Source organism: Natator depressus, chromosome 7 (assembly GCF_965152275.1).
Source record: "Natator depressus isolate rNatDep1 chromosome 7, rNatDep2.hap1, whole genome shotgun sequence".
In the NCBI taxonomy this organism is placed as follows: domain Eukaryota; kingdom Metazoa; phylum Chordata; order Testudines; family Cheloniidae; genus Natator; species Natator depressus.
Window position 1 is genome coordinate 54,654,172 of NC_134240.1, and position 24,756 is coordinate 54,678,927.

Genomic DNA, 24,756 nt, shown 5'->3' on the forward strand with positions numbered 1-24,756 from the left:
CCCACTTCAGACCTGGTATAACTGGGCCTATGGAACTTCAACTGCCTAAACTAGGGTTATGGGGTGATAGCACCCCATGGCAGTGACAGGCAGTGTATATTGGGTGTGTGGGGGGGTGACGGTGCCTCCCCATGGCAGTGATGGGCAGCGTGTATCGAGTGTGTGGTGGGGTGACAGTGTCTCCCCATGGCAGTGACGGGCAGTGTGTATCGAGTGTGTGATGGGGTGACAGCGCCTCCCCATGGCAGTGATGGGCAGTGTATATTGGGTGTATGGTGGGGTGACAGCACCTCCCCATGGCAGTGACAGGCAGTGTGTATCGAGTGTGTGGTGGGGTGACAGCGCCTCCCCATGGCAGTGAGGGGCAGTGTATATCGGGTGTATGGTGGGGTGACAGCGCCTCCCCATGGCAGTGACAGGCAGTGTGTATCGAGTGTGTGGTGGGGTGACAGCGCCTCCCCATGGCAGTGAGGGGCAGTGTGTATCGAGTGTGTGGTGGGGTGACAGCGCCTCCCCATGGCAGCGACGGGCAGTGTATATCTGGTGTGTAGCAAGGCGGCAGTATCTCTATTTGAATTGTGTTGGATGCTGCTGGCGTTTGTGTGAGTTGTCCTGGTTCCAGAGAGAACCCTGGGAATTTCCTGGGATTCCTGGCTGGCGCCAGCCCCCGCTTTCTGGCGTCTCAGCCCATAAAGTCCCCAGAATGGGAGGAAGGGGCGAGAGAGAGACGAAGTCAGTAGTAAAAAGAAATGAAAGTCGGCAGCTTGCCACAGCTGAGTGCTGCCTGCAGAGCTGCCTCTTTTATCAGCGCCCAGGCTGGAGGGAGGGTTAGTCTCTCAAACAAGGCACGCTGGAGATGGAGTGCAGGCTCATGCCCTCAGAGCAGCAGGGCACCTTTGCAGGCCTAGGCAGTGGCTAGACATCTGCAGCAGCCCCAGGGGTCTGGCCCCTTCCCTTCCCTTCATCCTTCCCCCAGGTTTTTCCCCCCTCTCCTGGCTAACTCTCCCATGGCTAGGGCTTATCTGAGCATATTGGCATCCTTCCCCCAGAACCTGGCACTGAATAGTTCACAGAGAGTCCCAGCCATGCCCCTGCCCTGAATGGAATTGCCCAACTTGCCTCGGGTCAGCCCATCTTCTGGGGCAAAGGGTGAATGTGAGAAAGAGAATCCATGGCCCTGTCTTTCCGCCGGCTGCATAGATTTCCGGGGAGCTCTTGGCATCACCATGGTCAGGGCTGGGCCCAGGTTTAGAGAATGATGCTATAAAGCTGCAGGGGAGAGTGAAGTACCAGTGCAGACAGCAGGCTCATGCAGGTACACAGCATACCTGGAGCACGCTCGATGGATCCAGCACAGGGCACTCGCTGCCCTCCTGGGACACATGGAAGACCTGACACACATGGAGGGTGGACACGTAACATACATTAGACAAAGAGCAAGCAAGCAACACTCATGGCGGGGTAGCACAGAAGGTACATGCATGACACACATGAAGCAAATGCATGGGGTGGACATGGGATATATAAAGGGAAGCCCGCAAAGCACCTGCAATTGACATGAGGCCATATGGCAGGTAGAGAGCATGTATACAGGTCACACGCACAGTATGTACATGTCAAGTAGACGTGCATGCGTGGTACAGACAAGGCACATAGAGCAGACAATGTACATAGTCACATCAACACATTGGGAATGGTATACGTCATGGGTGCACACAGTAAACGTGATGCACACGTTACCCACATGTAGCAGAAACCTGACACATGCAACAGACATGCTGCACACATTGCAGACAAGGGCGACATACTGGGCTCATGGCTGGTGCATGCGTACAGCCGAGCATTCGGCACCCCCAGCAGATGTGGCACCCTCACCATGCACGCAGCAGACACATCACACACAGCCGACAGTGTACGTCGCAGCCATGGCAAACGCAACACACGTGGCACAAACACAGAAGGCAGCCAGGGCACGTGTATGGGGCAGACATAGCTCACCCAGCTCCCCAGATGGGGCACTCACACAGAGCTCCTCCATGGGGAACACAAACGCAGCACATGCATGACAGTAACTCAGTGAAAGGTTGGTGCTATACATGGATTTTGAGCATATTTCTTGTTCTGATGCTCATGGAAACACCCAGCCCAGCCCCCATGTCTCCCGATATGTCCTCATAGCTTTCCTTCTCTCAGCCCCGGGGACGAGCTCCTCTTTGTTCATGTCTCCTGGCAGGCCCCGTTTCTTTCTCCTTCTCTCCTCTGCCTTGCTTTGTGTCTTTGCAGGGCACGGCATAGATCATGGCCATGCATTCCCTGCCCCTCCAACACAGCAGCATGGGTAGCAGCTGAATGCCAGACACACAGTGAGAATATTTTGTCACCGCTGCACACACAGGCAAGGACTAAGTGGGCTGGATGGCAAAGGGGGCATAGAGCAGGCCAACAAAATAGACATGTCAGAGGTGTGTTGACCTCTGGTGAAAGGGCATTAAAAGAAATATGGAACCGTGCTGTCCCATTGGGTTATAAGTTACGGAAGTTCCATTGTTGGGTAAGAACAGACCGGGCAGTGCTTTGAGACCACAGGAAGCTCTGATGCTGAAATAGTCCTGTGTATAATGTGAGTTATTATCCGCAGTGAAGTTCTGGCTATGGATGTGTGTGTGTGTGTGCGGTACTGTAGTGACTTTGGTTGCATTAGTGCAAGAATGCAGCTATTACCATCGGTATAGGCTGGAGGGGATGAAGAAGGATCATAGAGTCATAGAATATCAGGGTTGGAAGGGACCTCAGGAGGTCGTCTAGTCCCTGCTCAAAGCAGGACCAATCCCCAATTTTTGCCCCCGATCCTTAAATGGCCCCCTCAAGGATTGAACTCACAACCCGGGGTTTAGCAGGCCAATGCTCAAACCACTGAGCTATCCCTCCCCCCAAGGATGGGCTGGTACATAGGGCACTCTGGAGTCCTGGCTTCTTTTCCCAACTCAGCTGTTGTGCAACCTTTGGTGAGTCCCTTTAGCTATGCTGTGCCTCAGTTTACCATTACATGGGAAACCAGCTCCCTGCCCCTTGGGAGTGGTGTTAAACTAATCTGGTATTGACTATGAGGTGGACAGTTACTATGGTCATGAGGGCCATCTAAGCTCCTGCACAGAAGAATATGGATATCATCTCAAAAGTTCTTGCACAGATCTAGTCGCTCTGATATCAGATGGGAATAAATCATACTGAGGGTAGATGTGGTATTTGTGGAGCATCTTTTGGACAAAGTGTAGCCAAATAGTCACTGTTCCTCCTTGTTTTTTATCACGTCAGCTGAAGAAGCAAAAGCACGTGGTGAGTTAAAGCAGGTTTTACATTCTGCAGGCAAGTTTAACACCCTGGCTTGGGCCTGATCTGGCACATTTCCAAATCCATAGAAAGGGTCTTGTTAATTTCACTAACCATTGAATCAGTCTCTTAGTGACTGTAACTATGTCTCCCTCTAGTGGTAAACCCCAGAGAGGCTAAGAGCTATTCACTGACAGGGCCACTAGAGGAGTTTCTGCTCCTTTAGCACGTGGCGGAGTATCAAGGGTTTAGTGCTACAGGTCTGATCCCCTGTGATGGCCATGCCATGGTACAGATGCCTCCATGGAACATTAAAGACGTAGATTCCTGAATATACCAGGCTGAGGAGCATTTTGGACACAGATATAATTTTAACGAATATTTTCCATGCAGTTCTCAGGATGTTTCAATTCTATTCAGGGAGTCTTCTGATGGTAACTATTTAACACCTGTAGCATCTGCCTAGCTATCTGCATTGGTTGGAGGTCAACTATCTGCATTACAACACCACCACTGCATTATATTTCAGTTCCCATTTCCAGTCAAGCTCAAATCTGACGGAGGGCTGGGTGTGTATTGCTATTACGATTCTTCATATTTTTGATTCTTTCCATGTCAAGTGGGTCAGTGAATCTTCAGCATTGCAGAGGAGGGTGCTCTTTTATATAGTGCAAGGTGAAAGGTGCTACTGGCTGCCATGAGGTGAGACTTGGATCCAAAGGCAATCGCAGACCTCATTAAAGCCAATGGATGTCCCAAGTGTCCTCAAGAGATGGAGCAACCAAGACCCTTTATGTAGCAGAGCCAGCTGGGTACAGCGCGGCTGCTGCTGGAGGCACTAGGCCACGTAGCAAGTCAGAGCTAAGCCATATGGATGGAGTGGTTACCCTCGTTGCAAATGCAGGGGCTAGATTATCAGATGCAGGCTGAGCATTTTGGAGGCAGAAAGCCAAAGAAGGAATTAGGAGTGTGATTCTGAGAGGAAGCCAGGCTTCTTGGGCACAGAGCTCGCTGGAGTGGCAGGTGTGGGGATTTCTGAGCAAGGAAACTCTTTGCTGCTGTTTGTTTCTACAGTGTTTGGGGGAACAGAGCTGTGTGTATCTTTTTTGCAAATAAACAAGGTGACACAGAGAACAGACCCGTCTCCTAGCACTGATTTTTCATCCTAACAGAAACAACCCTGCAAGGCCCGAATTTTGATGAACCGTTCGGGCCAAAGGGGCAGCAATGTATTCGAGTCCCGCAATTATGTAGGTCCAGAAAAGCCAAGATGGAAAAAGAAAAGATCAGCTGTATGGCAGTGTCCGGCTAGATTCTGACCTCTGTATAATTCCATTAGTGCAGGGGTGGGCAAACTTTTTGGCCTGAGAGCCACGTCTGGGTATGGAAATTGTATGACGGACCATGAATGCCTGGTGGGGGATGGGGACTCAATGGGGTGTAGCATGGGGGGCTCTATAAGGGATGTTACTGAGGTAGGGGGAGGGGGGACTCACGGGGTGTGGCGCAGGGGGGAGGGCTCTACAGGAGTGGTACCGGGGACTCCTAGGAGCCCTGCTGGCCGTGATAGCAAGGCGGCCATACCAAGCGCCGCCACGGGCAGAGGCACCCTAGCTGGGATGGGTGCGGCCCTGGGCAGTGTCGAGGCTCTCGAGGGTGGGGCTGTAGAAGACCGGGAGCGCATTGGGCATGCTGCCGGGTGGGAGGGGGGCTGCTGCGTAGGGGTGGGGTTCCAATCCCCGAGGCAGCGCAGTGAAGCTTTGCCTGAGCAGTGTGGCCCTGCGTGCTGGTGCTCATCAAAGGAATTGTGAGTCGGGGGCTGGGGCGTACCGGGCAGGCAGAACGGAGCAAGCCCCCGACCCTGCTCCCCGGTGGGAGCGCCAAACAGGCGGAGCAGGGAAAGCCCCCGATCCTGCTCCATGGCGGGAGCTCGAGCGCTGGATATAAAGGTCTGATGGGCTGTAGCATGGGGGGCTCTATAAGGGTTGGAAGCGGCCCATGGGCTGTAGTTTGCCCACCCCTGCATTAATGTCACTGAAGGGTTGATTCTGGTGAGACTGCGATTCTGGATCCTGGTATGTACAAGGGTTCAAGGAGCATGCTCCTGGTCTTTAGAGAGAGAATGATACAGCCCAGTCTCTATAGCTGGTACATGTCAGATGCCTTTGACATATATTGCCTCCTGAGGTGACGCCCAGTGGTTTGTAAAGAATGGACCAGATCCTCAGCTGGTGTGAATCAGCTCTGCTGAACTCAGCGGAGTCGAGCTACTTCTGAATCCGAGCTTCTCCCTGCGAGGCGAACAGTTGTCAGTGGCTTGATATTTTGCGTGTGTTACCTTGGCTACGATCACCAACGACTCCCTGATGCAGCGAGACTTTACAGGACCCGTGAGTGATGCCCCGGGCTGGCCCTCCCCATCAGCAGGAAGTAGAACCCTTCGGGCTGTGTCCCAGAGAAAGGACAAACCCTCAATGTGATATCGTGAATAAAACAAGACAAAAAATAATAATAAAAAAGAGGCCAATGCATGGGAAGGTAATGTGTTCATTTGAATAATGGGCAAAATCAAATTAATTCTACATTAAATAGTTCTGAATAAAGGGTTTAAGTCAGCAGTTTCAAACTTGTTTTCCTTAATTACTTTCTGTGTTTAATGTCATTAAGAAGATTAAAAATTCATTAACAAGAGTAGTAAAGTGGCAAATCAGTAAAGCTATCACTCCAGGTTAAAAACTACGCTGAGGTTGACATTTTGTACACTTCCACAGGCGTTGGGTGGAACGTTTGCTGGGGGCCAGAGGTGGCTCCGAGGGGAACGCATGCTGCAGCCATGGCAAAGAGAAAGGTACAACCGAAGAGCATTGGCAGGCCATGGCAACCGCTTTAACCATTAACTAAGCAAGACAGAAGGCAGCATTTATCGAAAGGGCCAGGGAAAGGATGGCAGTATAACCGCCGAATATGGCACGCATCAGAAACAGACTCAAGCATGGAGAATGGCAGATATTATAAAGCACTAAGGCGTGTTAAGGCAATGCAATTGCTCGACTGGCTGGATGTCCCTAGCCCTCTAAGTCTGAATAAACAGAGGACTCTGACCACATGGAATGCTGCCTCTTCCAGTGGGCTGCTCCATGAGGACTAGGTGGAGAGCGTTGTTTCTCTTTAACTCTGAATGATATAAAGAAACTACGAGAAGCACTTCCGAATAGGGCTATAAACTGCACGGAGGAATGTGGCAAGGCTATGACCCAGGTCCCCGACTCCAGTCCAGTGGTCTATTCACTAGGCATCCCTGATTAGGAAAATCATGGCCAGCCCCAAGTGTTCAAAACTCATGAGTCAGGTTCCCAAAATCCTGAGAGATTTGGTTTCAAAACCATGAGATTTAAAAACGAATAATAAATGTGGTGTCCTTTTTATTTGCCCTCTGGGTTTGAAGCCTTGAGGGTTCATGTTTTCAGGCTTGTCACTGCAGCCAGGAGGGCTCAAAATGCCTCTTTCTTGTCTCAGGAAAGCATGTGGCCCCAGGGCCGGGGGCTTTAAGAAAACACCAAACAGCACATGACGCGCAATAAAGTTGTGAGGGTGTGAGTGACACCAAGGGAGCTTGAGAGGGGGTTATAATATACAGAGGTGTGTGGCCTAGTGGATAAAGCACAGGACTGGGGCTCTGGGAACTGTTCCTAACTCTGCCCCTGGCCTGCTGGGTGACCTTGGAGAAGTCACGTCACCTCCATGCCTCAGTTTTCCCTGCAACAAAATGTGGATGACAATCCTGCCCTCCTTTGTAAAGTGCTTTGAGATCTGCTGATGAAGAGCTAGGTGTTATTATCACAGCCAGCGTTATTCCAGTAGACATGAAGCCAAAGTAAAACCTGCTATGCAAATGCCCCGACCGTGAATTCAGCACAGCTCCTATCGATGTGACGCACCGACCAGAAGCCCAGGGTCTCAGCACCCCCAAATATTGCAGGGTTTGAAATCTGAATCTCAGTTTGGTAGCTGGGAACTAGAGAGTACATCAAAAAGCAGAAATGATTCAGTGACATATGGCAGAGAGCAAAATCCATTCTAGCCATGACATCTGGTGCAGCATACAACTGATAATACCATGCACTTCATTAGAGTCTGTCATCCACGCCTCTGAAAGAACTTTTCTAACGTTAATGAATGAAACTTCCCCAACACTCTGGGAGGAAGGGAAGTGTGTTATCCCCATTTTAAACATGGGGAATCTGGGGCACAGAAGAGCGATTGCATGTATTGTCGAAAGCTATGTAGGGATTGTGTTTCTGAGCCAGGAAGAGGACAGATGTCCTGGGGCCCTGTCCCATGCTCTCATCACGAGGCCATGAAGAGCAGAAGCTGTTTCCAGCAGGGTGGATGGTGGAAATGACTCTAACTGTGGTTCCTGGTGCAAAGAAGAAACAGACGAGATGCTCACAATGATCCCTTCTGGCCTTTGACTCTCTGAATGAGGGCTCAACCTGTGACAGGCTGAGCATCCTCAGCTCCCACTGAGATCAATGGGAGATGGAGGTGCTCAGTACGTCACCAAATGAGACTGAATGCCATGGGCCATTCGGTGATTTCTTCCCTGGAGTCTTGTTTCTTTCCTCCCAGAGGGCTCAGCTTTTATGAGTCATACCAGGGCCTTTCCTGTCTCCTTGGGAACAGAAACATCACATTTACAAACTGAGAAGTGAGGAAATCAGGAGCCACTTCCTGAGGTGTTGCCTGGTCTTTATTTCTCACAGCTTGTGGTGTTTTGCCAGCAGTAGTTCATTTGTGTGTGAGAGAGAGATTGAGAGAGTGAGCATGCATCTGCTCCGGTTAGGGTGAGCATGGATACTAGTATTCATGGGCTAGGTCCTCAGCTGTGGTGAATGGACATTGCTCCATGGGACTGTGTGCAATCAACCTGCTCTTATGAGGTTCTGAAGGTTTGTAAAGACACTGCAATGGAGCTCCACCAGTTTACACCCAGGAGGATCTGGCCCTGTATATGTATTTGTGTGTCCTATCTATGTATATGCAGTCTTCATGGGCTTTTTAGTGCCACTGGGAGCCAAAATAGCACAAGATCCATTGGACCAGGACACTTCAGTAGGTGGATGTGGAAATGCCACAAGCAGACCAGAGCTTATTTTAGCTTGTCCCATAATTGGCCCCTGAAAACAACAACAATCTAGTAACACCCAAAATGCCTGTAGAGAAAGAATTGCAGCTGAGGAGACTTGTGGATTTGTTTGGGCTTTCCCAAGCTCTTCAGAAGCACCCAGTGGTTTTTGGGTGCTCTGCTGAGACACCTCTAACAGGCCCTGATTTTCAGAGGGCAGGTGCTTAACAGGTTCTGAAAACTAGGCCCCTTCCAGGCATCACTAGGTACATAAGGACTGAAGCACTAAAATCACTTGTCTCTATTGCAAATCTTGACTGTGGGCTTCCTTCTGGTTCCTGGGAATTCTGTTTGTCCTGGTTTCCAGCATGGCTGGAGTCCACATTGGCTCCTATAGAGCGAGAATGGAGGGTAGTACTGTAATAGGCTCTGTAGGAGAATAAATGCTTTGGGCTAGATTGTTCCCTGCTTTAGTGCAGACACCCAGGTGAGGATTGTGTGAACTGCCCTGCTCCTCCTCAGTGAAACCAAACACAACGGGTGCTGATGATGGGCTCCCAGACACTGGGATATAGCAGCATGAACTCCATTGAGGTCAGTGTAAAAACGGTGTGAGAGCAAAATCCAACAGCTCCTTGTGCTTGTGCATGAAAACCAACCCCCCCCCCCCCAAAAAAACGGGTGCAGCTGGTTGTGGTATTGGCTAGTGCACTGGACTGGGATTCAGGGGACAAGGGTGCTATCCCAGCTCTGTCACTGACTTGCTGTGTGACCTTAGGCAGGATGCTTCCCCTCCCCCACTTTGCCTTGTCTATTTTGATTGTCTGCTCTTTGGGGCAGGGCTTCTCTCTTACTCTGTTTGTGCAGCGCCTTGCGCCTTGGGACTTTGATCTCGGTCAGGTCCTCCTATTGCTACCATACTAGACATGTGATAACAACAATTGTCACTCCAGGCCCTGCTAGATGCACAGGTTATGACTAGTTTATAAATATACGACTGGATGATTTTTAACTTGGCAACCTCATTTTCAAATAGAGGTGTGAGGGGTCCCAAGTCTCAGCGGAAGAGCAGGGGATCTAGGGGATGGGCAGCTAAGCCGCCCTTCAGTGCATGAGATGCTGCTGGCAGGAGCAGCTCTCGTGGTGGTTGCAATGACCCCGGAGGGTAGCTCAGCGAACAGCTGTGCAGGAGATCTGGAGATGAGCATCCAGCAGCAGCAGGAGGAAGGTGACACCCTCAGCATCTGAAGGTAGGGTAGAGAAATGCAGGCGTATCACTGTTAAACACCCCTCCACCCGGTGGCTCCTGCTGGCATTTCTGTCTCACAGAGCCTTGCCTGCACTGGGATTTCAACCAGGGTAGAGCTGCCCCAGGGGCAAACCCCTTGCTGTGCTGTGGTGTAAGTAGGATCTACACTAGGGGCTTGCCCAATTGCAGTGACTGACAGTCCAGTGAAGGCAGAGCCTTAGCCCCTTCTCACATGCAGGGTTTGGTGGAGGCAGGGGCGGGGTTTGAGGATTAACTAGAGCAGCAGCAGCCCAGAGGGTGGCCCAAGAGTTAAGAGGGATGAAGGACCTGGAGCCCAGCGTGGCAGGGCTGTGAGCCTCACCAGTGTTTTGGAGGAGCTTGGAATCTTGTACCCTAATTCCCCGGTAATTTAAGCTCAGTGTTTCCTTCCCCACGAGGGTGATTTGATTTCCAGGGATCTGTATTTCTGTGCCTAACCAAGCGTGTGTTATATACTGGGGGAAGAACCACCAAGACTAGGTGGGTGCAAATGGGTGCCCTCTGTATGCTGCTATAGACGCTTGGCTAGATCCTCAGCCGGCGTAGATCAGTGTAGCTCCATTGACAATGGCAAGATCCACCCCAGGGGTTCCTGCAGTCAAGTGTTTCTCCCTCGCCCGTTTTTCCCAGTCTCTCCTAGAGACACAAACTTTGGGAGGTTCAGGTCACACTTTTGAGCCCTGCAATTTGAATGGGTTTGGGATCAGGGGGAGCCAGTCTGCCCCCTTGTTAGAATCCGGTCCAAAGGAGAAAGGAGCTGGGCGGACTAATGGCTGCGGTGTGTATAGGTTTTGGCATGTCTGTGCACATGCGCACCCACAGATGTTACTTTAACCCACCCACACAATGCAGCCCACATGCACGCCAGGCCCACACGCATGCACAGAACACATCGTACCGGTGCAGCTGTACCTAATGCATTCACAGCACACGATGTACATATGTGCATGCCCTGGTGCAACCATACCCGCGCTTATGCTGCCCAACCTGCACAGTTGTACACAAAGGCACAAGCACTCAGCCTCCCTTATCTGCATAAGCAGGCATACACACTCCGGCCAGGCCGAACTCTGTAGCAGAAGAGCAGATACATACAGGGACTTCCTGCAAACACCCAGCTTTGCAGGTGCGAGCGGCTTGCTGTGTGTTTGGGCACGAACACAGTAACAAACCTGCGCTGAAATCCTCTCTGTGTGCCTCTCATTGGCCTGGCTATCCCCAAACTACTTCCAGAGAGCAGAGGAGAAGGCAAAGGAGCCCCGTACTTCCCTGTTATAATGTAGGGCACATTCCCACTGTCAAGCCGCCCCATTGAGGCCAGGCCTCCCCCTAGCCAGGGTGACATTCACTGTGCTGACTTTGCTCCAGAGTGGCTCCTGGAAGGAGGTTGTTCTGTCCAGCCCTGTTTTGGAAGCAGGTGAGGGCATTTTCTTTGCAAGTTTTAATTATTTAAGGCCGAATTTGAGCTGTTCCCTTTTTCTCTTTGGTTCTCAGTGTTTCCTGGAGAGCGACTTCAGCTCTAACAAAGGCTGTGGTGTGGGGTTGTTTTTTTTTTTTTTCCCCTCCAGAGATCTAAGGCCGCCTGGACTGTAATAAGATAGCAGAGCCTCTCTGACTTTCCTTCCTGCAACCCCCCATCCCTAAACATCCACCCAGCCAGGTTTCCTCCCAAGCAAGGCCCCCAACTTGTCACCCCTCTATTGCCACGGCTCATCCTGAGGCCTATAACCTTAGCCCTCCCTGGCCGTGGCGATCAAATGCATCCAGTAGCGATCACATGGACAGAAGTGCCAGTGCTGAAGGTCCAGCTTGGGAGGTGAACGCGATAGAGTTACAAGGGAGAGCAGCTTGCAAACTGTCGCCTTTGATGAAGCAACATTTGATTATCCCCCCGGTGAAAAAGATCTGGTATTGTCTAAGCTAATTTGTCCCTTTCAGTGAATTCCCTAGCCTGTATGCTCAGTCCTGGGCTCAGATTACTCCATCACCCACTTTACCTATTCCCCTTGTTAAGGATGCTTTCAAACTCCCCTCCTGGTGGTTCAAAACACAATGGCAGGGTTCCCTGTATAGCCCCCCCGCTGCTCCCCCATTCTCCAAGGGACTTATCCATATGGGTCAGACTCCAATCCCAGTCACATCAGACTATACCCAGAGTGACTCCGCTGGAGCCAGTGGGCCAGATCCTCAGCTCACTTGAATGCAGCGGTACCGATTTACCGGTTTGGTCCCAGCAGACTCTCGCCCTGAGGACACGAACACTTGCTCTAGTGTCAAACTAGTTGGCTGGGGTTTCAGACCAGCTAGGATTTATTTTTAATTATTATTGTCTGTTAATAATTTTAGGGAGAAGCATAAATCCCGGGAGCGCTCGTGGTTAAGGAGAGAGGAAAGGATTGATGATTTCCCATGCCAGCTAGCGGGGCAGGTGAGGGCATTAGATAAGCACTGCCCGTGGTGCCTAGCTGCAAGGTCACACCCGGGACATCCTCGCTCCACCTTAGTACTGTGTGAATGAAGTGGTTTGGTACAAACCCCCAGAGACTCCAGCAATAGCTGGTGAAGGAGAAATGTCTGCTCTCAGCAAGAAGCCACCCTGTCCCCTTCGATGCAACGCAACAAATTCGCTGCCCGCACAGTCTCCCGGCCTGGGGCAGACGAGATGCCAAACACTAATCCTGAAGCAGTGCACCCACCCCAGCTGGGGTCTCTTTTATGTCACTGCCCCAAACCCACCCCACATGCCTCTCCCCCATCCCCTAAACCCAACCTCTCCCCTAAACATACCCCATCTGCCCTCTTTGTGTACCCACTCCTAACCCCCTCTAGTAATCTCCCCCTCCTTTGACCAGCCCACACACAGTCTGCCTTGCCCTGCCATTTCATAAACCCAGTTGCCTTCCTTTGCCATGGAAGATCCAGCCTGACCTTGACTGTCCGCTTCCTCCCCCAGTATATACCCGTCCATGCCCCTCGCTCCTTCACCAGGCTAATCACTCTGTCCTTCACTACACACAGCTAATTCCAACCTCCTCCTCCCCACTTCACCCTCCGAACGCCACCAAAGCAGCTCTCCACAGGCTGCCTCAGATGAGAGATGCCCTCTCCACGACTCCACCTGCTCCCCAGCCTGCCAGTGCCCTCCTTTCCGCTACACAAACCAATTTCCCCTGGCCCTTCACCACCTTGCCTAGCTGTGCCCTGTGCCATGCCAATAGCCTGGGTGCAACTGGGTGAGCAGAAGTGGAAAGGTTGAGGAACGGGTTCCAGTCTGGGCCTGTCAGAGCGATGAGTAGCTCATTGCAGAGATGGGCTAGAGCTGTGACATCAGGTGTTGATCCCGTTAGGAGCTAGGGCTGTGTGTCTTTGATGGCTTGGGTTGGGTCACTATTGAGATAAGCATTAAGCTGGGTTCAGGCGTGGAGGGTTCTGTTGTGGATCCTTCTGGCGTTCCAACAAGACCTGATCCAAAGCCCATTGAGGGATGGAAGGACTCCCTTTGACTTCTATGGGTTCTGAGTTCGGATGTGTGGTGGGTGCTTCTCTGAACTGAACCCATGCTCCAGACCTGTCCCACGTCCCCTCCCACCAGTCTGCTCCATCCAGGAGGAGGAGACGTTTGTGCAAAGGGGGCTGAAGCATGCAGAGAGAGAGAGGCAGTCAAGGAAGCAGTTGCCCTTAGCCAGAACCTCTGGGGAGCAGAGAACACTGCAAGAGAAAGGGGGAAGGAAAGCAGAGAGGAGGTGAAGGAGGAAGAAGACAAAGGAGACAAGGACTCACGGGAGGCTGGGGTCCAACTGAAGGGGAAGCAAACCTACAAAACCAAACCCCAAAAGTGCCTCAACCCGGTGGCAGGCAGGGCCCCTCCCCCACTCAACCATCCCCAGAAGGCAGCAAAGCTGCTTTCTCCAGCAGCCGCGTCACAATAAATTCATGGCAGCCAGGGCCGGGAAACAGGCTGCTGCAATTTAAAGGAAGCGTGGATTTGCATATTGAATTAAAATTAAGAGCTAATTATGCAAATAAATTATGACATTTGGCAGGAGAATTTGCTTCAAGATCATTTATTACGTTCTTTTTATAACAGTGCGAGCGTTTAACGGTCAAAGACAATATTTTAAAGGAAAATTAACGCAAGATTATTAACCTAAAAACAATTCCACATTAATGAGATGTATTTCTCTTCAACTTCTCACACCTGGCTGCCTATTGATGCCCAGCCAGGACTGTCTCCCAATAAATGGCTTTTTTTTTTTTTGCAGGCAAATATTGAATGAGGTTGCAAGCGTTGCTTTGGACAAACTCAGTTAAATTCCTTCAGGGTTTTTGCTTGTTGGTCTGTAAAGAAAAGTTTTGAAGGTCGATTGTGTTTTAGGATTTTCGTCCCCAGGTCTGTGCTGGCCAGGTTTGTAAGCACCTAAGAGAGGACACAGAATTGGCCATGCTAGCAGCATGAGAGTAAAAAAAAACTGTTAAAATGTGCACAATCGCCTTTTGGAGGAGATGTAAAATTAAGGTCTTGGCCGGCCGTGGTCATTAAAGATCCCATGGCATTTTTTGCAAGATTAGGGTTGTTAACCCTGATGTCTTGGCCAAATTCCAACTCAGGTAATTACATTCTGCTTACTTCAATTCCACCTGCACTTTCAGTGAAATACAAGAGTCTTCACTTCCTGTCCTAAAATGTCAGAGTGTGTTGAAACAGCTGCCACATTCCTTCCCCGAGGTGACTGCCCTTCAGTGGTGGCTGAAATGGGTCTCTCTGCATGTAGTTTGTGTATAGTTGGTAAAGCTGTTTCTTATTAGGTGCCTCTAGCACAATGGGATCCCCATCTGGGCTGCAGCCTCTATTAATAAAATAATAAATGACAATTATAATATAATTATTATAAAAGTAGCAGGCAATAGACTGAGGGTGGATTGGTGTTGGAAGGCATGCAGGTGAGCTGCCATTATCAAGCATCCCTCAATACTGTTACATGGGTAGGTTCTTGGTCAAACAGGTAGGTGTCTGAAATTAGCAAGAAAAGAGCCCAGCTGTTTAGTTCTTGTTGCAGAAGCAGCTAGAAAGGGGAGTCTTGATGGAGAATGCTGTGATTGTGCATCCCCCCGACTTCCCTTGGAGCAATTTCTTTCCTTTCTGTAACCAGAACTGTGCGGAAGGATGCTGGCGGGACTTAAGGCTGCATTTTCAGCCAGGTCACTGGGATCTCCTGGGGACTGTCACTGGGAGAGCATGGCACCCGAGGGACCACTTCTTCATGATGTTGAGGAACAACTGAAGCCTTCAAGATTTTGAAAGAAGACCAGGGGTACACACCCGAGACTGTACCCTAAAGCCCTGTCCATGAAGAGCTATGATCTCCTGGAGTGAGGGACGAATTTAGTCTCAGCATTCATTCATTCTTGAACTCCACCTTCCTCTCTCCAACATGAAACCTCAACAGCCATGCTCCAGAGGGCCAGGTCTCTCCGAGGAAGAGATGAGAAGCCAGGACCCATGTTCATTCAGTCTTGACATTCCCTCACACCTCTAGCATTGGACCAGAAATGTGCCCTAGAAGAATTACCTCTCCTAGGACCAGTAGCCACTCTATCCTGAACTCCTCCACCATGCACTCTGCCAGTGCACCTCAGCTCTGCCCTCACCCATGCTCCCAGGGGGAGTCAGCCCTCACCTCAGCCCTCACCCATGCTCCCAGGGGGAGTCAGGAATCCAGATTCCACACTCATTCAACCTTCAGTCCTGCCCCAGTGTCCCACAATGGACTGCGTAACTATCCTGGTCCAAGAAGGAGAAGATAGTCCATGTTCATTTAATCCTGAGCACTCCCCCACCTGCAATGGGGCACAAAGCCCACCTTGGGTAACAAATTGTGTTGCAATAAATGATGGATTTGAAGCCAGATGAAATTCACAGCATCCTAAGCTCTCAGCTCTCATCCCTCCGAAAGGCAATTGGTGACTTCTGGACCCTCCTTAATGACCCAAAACCAGATTGAAAATAATATTAATAATAATAAAAGCAACAAAGAAGGGGCTGGCACATTTTTTAAATAAAGAAATTTCCCTCATCTTGTGGTTAATTTAAAAGGTTTATTTCTTGAAATGAATCCTCTTCATCAAATCTCCGATCCTTGAAAATCAGTGCAACCTGCCTGTGTGGATAATGAATTGATTTGTAATGTAAATTATATAAAACACCCTCCTCGCCAGCATTTGTGTGCGAGTGTGTTTAATCTAAAGCGTTTAAGTCTGAAAATGAGCTTCTCCATCAAAAGTCTCGATTCCATTTACATTTCTTGCATACGAGTCAATTTGTGCCTGACCCAGTCTATAAATCACTGCCAAGGAGTGCTGTGTCGGTACCTCTCCACTCTCCCACCCTCATCCTCCCACCCCTGCGCATGCTACATTCAAACAGGCATCTTCAGATCCTAGCTATAAAGCACTCTCCACTCCCCAGCCCAGCTCTGGGATGTGGAGGAGGAAATCACCCCCTCTGGAAATCACCCCCCTCACTCCACTACGCTGAGAGTCAGAGATTCTCAGGGGCTGATTGAGAGGCAGATTCTGATAGCCTCTCTCCCTGGGCAGGGCTGCCTGCTGCACCCAGGGAAGCCAACAAGAATATTTGGGGAACAAAGTGGTACTCGGCCTGAATCCCAGGATTAGAATCTGGGGCCTGATCCTCGGCTGGTGCCCATTGACACAGCTCTGCTGAAAGCAACGGTGCCCTGACAATTTATACCAGCAGACTTGGTGTCTGATTCTCTCTTCACCAATCTTCCCCCACAACAAGACAAAGCTTTGATCCCTATCGCTGCCCCGTTAGCCGTGGGATGGCTCAGGGGATTAGTAATGGGCTGCAGTGGGTATCACACCAAGGTGTACAGTTTGACCCTAGTCTTGGCTCCTGACATCACTGGGGAGTTACATGTATCCTAGGGGGCTTAGGGGCTCAGGCTGCTGCCTGACGACCGTTTGGTGGAGTATGTGGAAGGAGTACAATGGTCTCTTTTGCCCAAATGAGTTGGGTGACCTTGTGACCACCTGTCTCCACCCCCCAGAACAGCAACACCCTGATATCAAACCCAGCAGAAAGGCTGAATGGGCCTGGAGACTGTACTCCACAGCAGTGGTCTCATCAGCGCAGTGCTGACAATCGTTAGGTAGATTGCATGACTCCAGCCTGGTTTGTGGACATCAAAGGATGTAAGTATCTAGGATTCTCATGCCATCACTCTCCACCAGCACTAAATTGGCTATAGATGATCAATTAAAAACCAGTTGTCTAAGGGACAGGCATCCTCTTGATTGATCTCAAAATACCTCTTAGGAATGATGCAATATTTTCACTGGGCTTGAAGGGGTTTTCCACAGGGCTTCTTTTTCAGACTACGTCTTCTGCAGAGAAACAGCAGGTGTATGTTCACTCATGATGGGAAAACCTCAAAAGTTAGGCATCCAAAATTTTATAGGCCTGTTTGGTCACGGTATTATCCAGATTCACGCAAGCATTGAAATCAGAAATTCCTGGAGATACACCGGGAGCTGGTCAGGAATTGTTTTCCCTGTCCTGAAGAATTTTCAAGAATCTTTTTGTTCTTGCATCAGGATGAAAAGTCAAAACCTTGGAAAGTTTTGCAAACCAAATATCTGCTCCCTCCCACCCCCAATCACATCATGCCAATCTTAATGTTTTGTTTTGATAATTTCAAAACATTTTGTTTCAATTTCAACCTTTTTTTCTTTTTCCTCCCCCCCAATCAATTAACCTTAATTTCAAAATGAAAAGCGGTTTTGGACAGAAAAACAGAATTTTTTCACAATGGAAATTTTGTCAAAACCGATCCTTTCCCTGCAAACAGTTCTGGTTTTTAATGAAACAGCAGTTTCCAATGATAAGCCTTTCATCAAAAACTTCCCAACCAGTTCTAGGGACACCAGCAAAAAACTCAATAAGGCAAGTGACGAATCAACACCTGGATGTGTAGCCAGAGGTCACTGGAACCTCTTGGAGTTGAAGATCTCACAAGAAGAAGATTCGCAGTGCTTCTTGGTTCTCATCAGTGCTTGTTGGTTCTCACGGTATTTTTGTTCTTTCACTTCAAGAACCACGTGACATCAGGGAGACAACCTAAAGTCACAAGAATAAATGTCACTTGCAGTTCTCAAGCTTCAAAAGAGTGTGAGATGAAGACTAAGACCAGTTGTTACTCTATCCAAAGCCACTTGACCCCATTCTTTCCCACTATGCCCTGCTCCCACCCAGAGTCTGCCCCCTCCTTTCCTCATTTTATCCTCCTTTCACAGAAGAGAGAACTCAGGTGCAGAGACGTTAGGTTGCTCAGCCAAGGCTGCCCAGAATGCCAATGGCAGAAATCAGGAACAGCAGCCAGGAGTTGTGAGTCCCAAGCCCTAAACTCTACACCACCCTTCCGAGCGAAAATCATAGCATGAAATGAAAGCGTGAACAGCCGGAAATGATGGAAATCATGTTGGGTCCATTGTGTTAGACCAGGCGTCTCAAACACGTGGCCTGCAGGCCGCATAGGGCCCTTGGAGTTATTTCCTGCGGTCTGCCAGGGTCACACAGGAAGTCGGTGGCAGAACAAGGATTTGTATCCAGGTTTCCTGAATTGCAGGCTAGCACGTGGGCACCACTGGACCATCCTTCCTCTCTGGAGGGTGATCTAGTTTATGCAAAGCTCCTCTGACTGATAGTTAGGCTTGACATTAATACTTACCATCCATTGAGTGCAGACAGCACGTTCAGTGCTGAACAAATAAAAGTTCATGACAAGTAAGGCTTTCTCATGAGCTTCCCAGCACATCTTGGCCCTGGTCTGGTGGGAGATACTATGAGGATCATTTCGGGGGATATTTTGGCACCATACATCTAGTCCAAGTAAAAATCAGGTAACGGAAAAAAACACAAACATGAAAAGGAAAAGTTAACTATGTTTTTTCAGACCTTAAAGCTGGGTCAGTTCAGATTCATTCTGTGTTTTGGACTAAAGGTCAGGCAGCTTCTTATTTTATCCAAACTAGATTGGAACCTAGAAGTGATGGAGTTTGACATTGTATGAGTTGATAGGTTAGATTAGATAGTCCATTCCTGATTTGCATAACTATGGACTCACCTAAAGTGGGGATCACTCAGATAGTCCTCTTGGCACAATCAGAGTTACGATGTGTGTCACAGTGAGATGGGTGGTAAAGGAGCTCATTACACAATCGGAGTTACAGTCTGCAATGGTGTTGCAGTGATGTGTTGTAGAGCACTTTATACACTGGAGTGATAATCTGCAATGGGTGGTACAGAGGAGTGAGTGTTCTATATGAGTGCTTTATGCAATTGGAGTTACAACCTGTGATTGGGGGGTATAGTGGGGTGTGTATTATAGAGGAGTCCTCTTTACACTTACAGTCTGCAGTGGGTGTTATAATGAGATGGGTGTTAGAGGAGTGCTTTATACAACCGGAGTTACAATCTGTCATTGGGTGTTACATTGGGGTGGTTGGTATAAAGGAGTGCTTTATACAGTTACAGTTGCAGGTGGGTGTTACAATGAGATGGGCGTGATAGAGGAGTGCTTTACACAGCCAGAGTTGCAGTGTATGGTTGGTGTTGCACAGCGGATGTGTTTCTCAAGTGGGGAGAGCTGCATCACAGCGCCATCCAGCGAAGTCATTGACAGGGCTCTGGGAAGCACTCCCCCGGCCTCGGGTCGGGATCCCCAAAGCACGTGCGCCGTCTCCTCCCTTTGTCCGTGCACACAGTCTGGTCCAGCTCAGGAGGGACTGGGGAAGACGGGGGCTTCTGCTCCACAACAGAAACTTGTTCCTTCTCTGTTCTTCACAAATTGCTGGTGCCCACAGCCCCGCTGTCCACTCCGGGGGTTTAATAAAAAGTGAAACTAACAGTTTATGTGAGCACAGTAGGGAGAAGAGAGCAGCTCGGAGGCAGGGGGCCTGTCAGGCAAAGGCCAGACAATGTATCCATATGGAGAACAGAAGGATGCCGAGTGGCTTGTATTCAGAAAGCAGGCCCCTCTGTTGTGAATGTGCTGCACAACCACTGCTCCAGGGCAGGGGCTCTCACCAGAACAGAGAGAGGCGGGGAAGGCCAGCCCGGCTGTCATTACAGCTCCAGATTCCGCAGCTCCTGTGCTCCGTTTCCCAGATACTGAGCCCAGGCGGGAGCATGCCTGATCCCAGGGCCCGTGTCTCCCCTAATAGCTTCTCCAGCAGTGCTATTGTCTCTTGGCCATTTCAATGTGAAAAGATGCCCCTGGGTCCTTTTCTGATAAAGACCAATCAAGTTGTTTTTTTAACTCAACCAAACCCTTTAGGCAATTTGAGATTCATTTATTGTTTATTCCCCTTCCCCCTCTGGGTCTTAATGAAATCCCCCAAACCCTCCTCGTGCCCCCACCCCACTCCCATGGTGCTCACATGGGCAAGGTCTACAGTAGTGGTGGCATATGTTACGGGAACAGGGAATATTTTATTTAGAAAGGTTAGTGGCTATAGGGACTTAGCCCTCCACCCCTCACCCTGCCGTAGCCTCTCCAGAATTTGTGTACACTCATCCGTTTAGCAGCCATTCGATCCAACTCATCCTCTTGTCTCTTTCTGAGATCCATCCCCCGCCGCATGCACATACAGCTTCCAGGGAAGCTGTTCGACTAGTTCTAGACCTGGTGACAGCTGGAAATAGACACAGGCTTACTGGACATTATGAGAATCTGCCAACCTTACAAATCGCAGAGTAAGGTTCTATGAGTAAAGGTGGAATCATAGAATCATAGAATCATAGAATATCAGGGTTGGAAGGGACCCCAGAAGGTCATCTAGTCCAACCCCCTGCTCAAAGCAGGACCAATTCCCAGTTAAATCATCCCACAGAATCTCTATTATCTGTCCTCCTAGATCCTAGTGTACTAGCCTGGCTAGCTATCAATCTCCACACTATCTATCTATCTATCTATCTATCTATCTATCTATCTATCTATCTATCTATCTATCTATCTATCTCTGCATCAGCTTTGCACAGGACACATGGGAGGAAGAGGACAGAAAATGCTGGAGCAGCAAGGTTGGTCCCTGAATCTGTGATGGCACCTATCCATAAACCACAGACCACAGGAGCCATGTCCCCCATTCCCAGCCCAGTGGTGCAGAGGGGCTACCCAGCTGCCCCATGCTCTGCCTGACATCTGGGGCAGAGAGTAGGATTCTTTCCCCCAACTGCCCTGCATACATTTCCTGTACAAAATCCAATTACTTGTTGCAGGGAGGTGAATTTCCCTCTGTGCATTTCTACTTCTGCCTCCCATTGCACACTGAAATGCTGACGGATTCCAATGCACCTATCAGCCACGCTGGCTAGTGGCTAAAGCAGTTCATTTCAAACCCTGCACAGGTATTTCTTACCATATATTATAGTGAATAATGTATCCCCAGCCATGCAGCACAAGGCTTATAAGGCTATCTCAGTATTCTGGTGACAGTGTTAAACCACTCGACCATTGACCATTCAGGTCTCATGGTTTATAGAGTCACCAGCACACCTTGACAGGGTTATAGCCTACTTATTGGTATAAAGCATGGTTAGGGATACATTATTATAGCATGTTGCTTCTAAAACTGGCCCATGGACCACTGGGGGCCTACAGAGCTCTGGCCACTGGCCTGCGAGGAGCTGGTGCTGGAAATCCTACCTGCTAAACTGCTTTAGAACAGAAGGAAAAAAATACACCAAGTACTTTCCTAATATTATATTTTCACGTAAGCAATTGCTGCAGTAACCAACAGGATGGCCATATTCTGTTGTGCTTATGGATGGGCGGATAGTCTGCACAATTGGGAAGGCCAGTAGAGATGTCCACAAGACAACCTCTCTTTTAAGATGTGGTTCACCCCATGAAAAAGTTTGAGAACCCCTGTTGCCAGATAGGCCAGATGACCACGAACACCTACTAGAATAATTCCAGTTTCCATTCTAATTCTCTTCTCCAGATACTCTTAACTTTCTCAAATGGATTCCTTTCTGGCTGGCATTTTCCATGCTTGGTTTTGGCCTGATGGTGATTTTATTTGCAAATTTCAGTGGAATTGATTGAGCCACTTATGAGGAAGACTTACACTATGCCCATATGTTCCAATCAGAATTGCTGAGCTTGGATAACTTTAAAAACCCACACAAACCCTCGAGTTAGAAGTGTTGACTCTGGGTTGGTTTTAGATGTTCTTTGATCTGTTAAAAATCAATCCAAATTTGGCAAAAATTAGCTCAATATTTTTAATGATGTCTAAAGTGAAATTCACCATGTTCATTAGAATTTTGTTTTGTTTTGAAATTTCCTTTAAGGAGATATTTGCAAAGCACCTTCCAGTTAAACATGGATTTGTTAAGGAATTACTTTAAGTGCTCTTTTAAACGAATGGATTGATTTCCCCAAACTTTATTTGTAAGTAAGATGTACAAAACTAGCCAGGTTTCACTTCATCCATTTTTGAGTTGTTCCAGTAAATAGCCATGACTCTGCAAAGATGTATGCGTACAACTAACTTGTGAGTAGTTCCTTTGAGTTCATTTTAATGCTTAAAGTTAAGCACATGAGTAAGTGTTTGCTGGACTGTGGCCTAGCTGAGTTGATTTAAGACAGCTGAGGTGAGGGCTTGCTTGTGCAAAGCACTGGTCTGTTATTGTAACATTTTTAGTGGAATTTCTTGGGGGAAGAGGTTGAAAGAAAAAGAGAGAGCGAATAAAGAGAGCCCAGAATGCGGAAATATTTGGCTTTTAGAACTCCTACATACTTTGTCAAGGAAGAAGATAAACGTACAAGATGCACAGTGAGTAAGATAAGGACAAATCAGCAGGCAAGCTATTTTAGGTATGTTTTAGAGGTTTTGTTTTCCTTTCTCTCCATGGCCTGTACTGTTGCACTCAGGGCTCTAAAGGAGCCCTGCTTTATAGTTGGGAAGATAGAAAAATAGTGTCAAGACATTTCAAGATAAAACGCACGTTGATAATAGTTTTTGCACATACCTGATACAGGATGGTGTAAGGTGGCCCAAGAGTTTTATGATTATGCTGACACATACTGGGGACAATTGTATGCTTTGCTGTTTGCTTCTTCGCTGATGACTAATGCCGCCATCCCAAACACATGCTAATAAACCCTTTATTCTATAGTCAGGCCCTTCAGACGGGTAGATAGACAGACAGATATGGAGTCTAACAGCCTAATTTTGATTTCCTTGCACTAGTGTAGGTCAGGAGCCTCTGGAGTCATGCCAGTTTGATGGGGGAAGGAGAAGAACCCCACCGCATCAAGTCAAAAGATAGAGATATTACTGCACCAGGAGGCAAAACTAATATGTTTACACTGCAATCGGAGAGCTGATTGCCACTCAGTTAGGCATATCTGTGTGGCTTTTAATCTCGCTAGCATGGTTAAAAATAGCAGTGAAGATGTGGGGGCAAAAGCCCCAGCGCAGGCCAGCAATGCAAGTATGTACCAGCCTACACAGCCTGCGTTCTAGCCCGTGCTGCCGCAGCTTCCTTACTCCTTTTGGCCCTTCTAACTAGCTTCAAGCTCGCGCTGGTCACCTTGGACTGCAGTGTAGACACACCCTAAGAGAGATGCTAATAATTATAGGCACATCCATGGGGTGTTTCTTACTGTAAAAATCCGCTCACAAAATTGCGGAGGGTCCCTTGACTTACGAGGTCACTATACGTTGACGCTGCAGAATGCACGTGCAGCATCCTTCGTGCCCTGCAGGGGACAGCAGAGGGGTGTACTCTGTCATCCGGGGGTGGGGGGGTAGGGAAGGACTGCATAGCCAGTACTCCCCTGTAATGCTAATGGAGATTAGATTTACACCTTCCCTGGAAGCATACGCCAGGCAAAGGGAGCTCCCCCAGCCAGGCCACTGAATGTCACTGTGCTGCAGCCCCTGCTCCTCGCTACCCAACCTGCCCCCTCAGCGCTGATCTCCTGGGCACGCGCCGTCCCGCGTCCCAACACCCTGCCCTGCATTCCCAGAGCAGGAAGGACCACGGTGCTTTTGGTTTTGCCCGTAGCTCTTTGCTGACAGTGAGCAGACTGGCACCCCCAGACACACGCTCTACCGCATGAGCTAAAAGCCAACTGGCTGTTAGCTAAGACTTTAGAGCAGACGCATTTTCTCTCTCTCTCTGAGTGCTCTCAGTGCCACTAGATGTGCCAGAACACCACACCCAGAAGGTGTGTGGGTTACACATGCAGTGCTCCACACATAACGGGAGTTGTGCGTGGGCGGTGAGCGTGGGACAGTGTGGTGTCTCTGTGACTGGGGGGATGTCTATACTGCAATCCCGGGGAGGACTGCAGCTCATCTAGATGTACCTGAGTTAACTTGAGCACAGGCTGTGCCAACCTGCCCGGCACCCTGCTGAATTACTTGTGGGGCTGCCCCCACTGAAGCCATGAAACACGCCATAATTGCAGTGTAGATGCACCCTGGGTATCCCACCGCCAGGGAGCAGCCAAACTCAAGAGCGGGCTCTGGGTTGGAGGAGTTTGTGCTGGGTTCTCTCCATGGGGAAATGGATATGTACTAAGCAGGGAGTGGCTGGAGCAAAACCCCAACTCTGAACAGCCCCAAACGTTGGGGAAGTTCAGCCCTAGACCCAAAACTTTTCAGCTCAGTCCCCAGATAAACATGCATGGGCAGCTGGCTCCGTAGAGGCGCGGTGAACATGAATGAACACAATCAGACAGATGCAATCTAGCTATGACACGTCTACAGCTGCCGTTACTGTAGGATCTGAGCATCCTGCAATCTTTAATGTATTCATTCACCTTCACAACACCACTGGGAGTAGGGAACTGCTTCCCCCCATTTTACAGATGGGAAAACAGACAAAATGATTTGCCCAAGTCATGCAGGAAGTTGGCGGTAAAGCTGAATGTACTGCTCTAACCACTGCACCATTCTCCCTCTCCAACTCAGC

The 24,756-nt window shown here is 49.2% G+C and overlaps 1 long non-coding RNA gene across 1 annotated transcript in view; it reads right to left on the reverse strand.

Annotated features, from left to right (window-relative positions):
* Positions 1-13,825: 13,825 nt before the first annotated feature.
* The window catches only part of LOC141991563 (uncharacterized), a 45,277-nt gene continuing 34,346 nt past the window's right edge, over positions 13,826-24,756 (reverse strand). The window contains exons 2-3 of the long non-coding RNA XR_012640387.1: positions 17,729-17,883; positions 13,826-14,590 (exon numbers count right to left, since the gene is read on the reverse strand). This is a non-coding gene — a long non-coding RNA (uncharacterized LOC141991563). The remainder of the gene's footprint in view (positions 14,591-17,728; positions 17,884-24,756) is intronic.